The sequence below is a fragment of the Capricornis sumatraensis genome, chromosome 8 (assembly GCF_032405125.1).
Source record: "Capricornis sumatraensis isolate serow.1 chromosome 8, serow.2, whole genome shotgun sequence".
In the NCBI taxonomy this organism is placed as follows: Eukaryota; Metazoa; Chordata; class Mammalia; order Artiodactyla; family Bovidae; genus Capricornis; species Capricornis sumatraensis.
Genome location: NC_091076.1, coordinates 62,054,003 through 62,054,812, shown reverse-complemented (window position 1 = coordinate 62,054,812; position 810 = coordinate 62,054,003).

The window sequence follows — 810 nt, the reverse complement described above, 5'->3', positions numbered from 1 at the left end:
CTCCCAGGTCCCCTCCGCAGCCCCTGGACCGTGTTAACCCAGTCTTAACCTCTGAGGGTTGGCCTGCCCCCTCACCAAGAAACCCAGCAAGGTATTTCGAAGGGTGGGGTGCAGTGCGCGACCGGCGCACCAGCCTGTATTTGGAGAGCACCTGTCTTCTGACATACAACTGAGGCCCCGACAAAGCAAAAAGAAAAAAAAAAAGAAAAAATACACACTTAACGAAGAAGAGATTTTTGGCTGCAGGATTTGGATCCAGTCTTTTCTGACATCTCTTGACATGCCCTTGGGTGGGAAGGGAGTGGAGTGTTTATGTGAGTCACTTAGAGGTTTTTATAATTTTCGATTAACTCAGGGGCCAGGTGGTGAAGTCTCTCTGGCAGGGCAAGTCGAGAGTAGGGGGTTGGGGGAGGAGGATTCTGCTGGCTGGGGAGGTGGGGCTGTCTGCCCATCTTGCAGAGTCCTGGCTCTTGCGAAAGGCGCTGAGCATCTTGTTCAGGGAGGAGGAGGCCCACTCCTTCAGCTTCCGGAGAGTCTGCGAGACTACCTGAGAGGTGGGCTCAGCTAAGCCTCCAAGCCCGCTCGGAGAGGAGGGCTGACTGCTCGGTTAGTGGCCCTGAAATTGATCCCTGGAGCTCTGAGGTCTGAGGGACCATGTTTAGAGAGAGAATCATGGGCTAAGCACCAGTTGACAGGTATTAAAACCCTGTTTTTTTTTCCAAGAAGTGTGAAAACGCAACCAATAACATCTCTGGCATCATTCAGGTTTTCTTAGAAAGGACAGAGCCCTTCCACCTTGGTCCCCAGCAT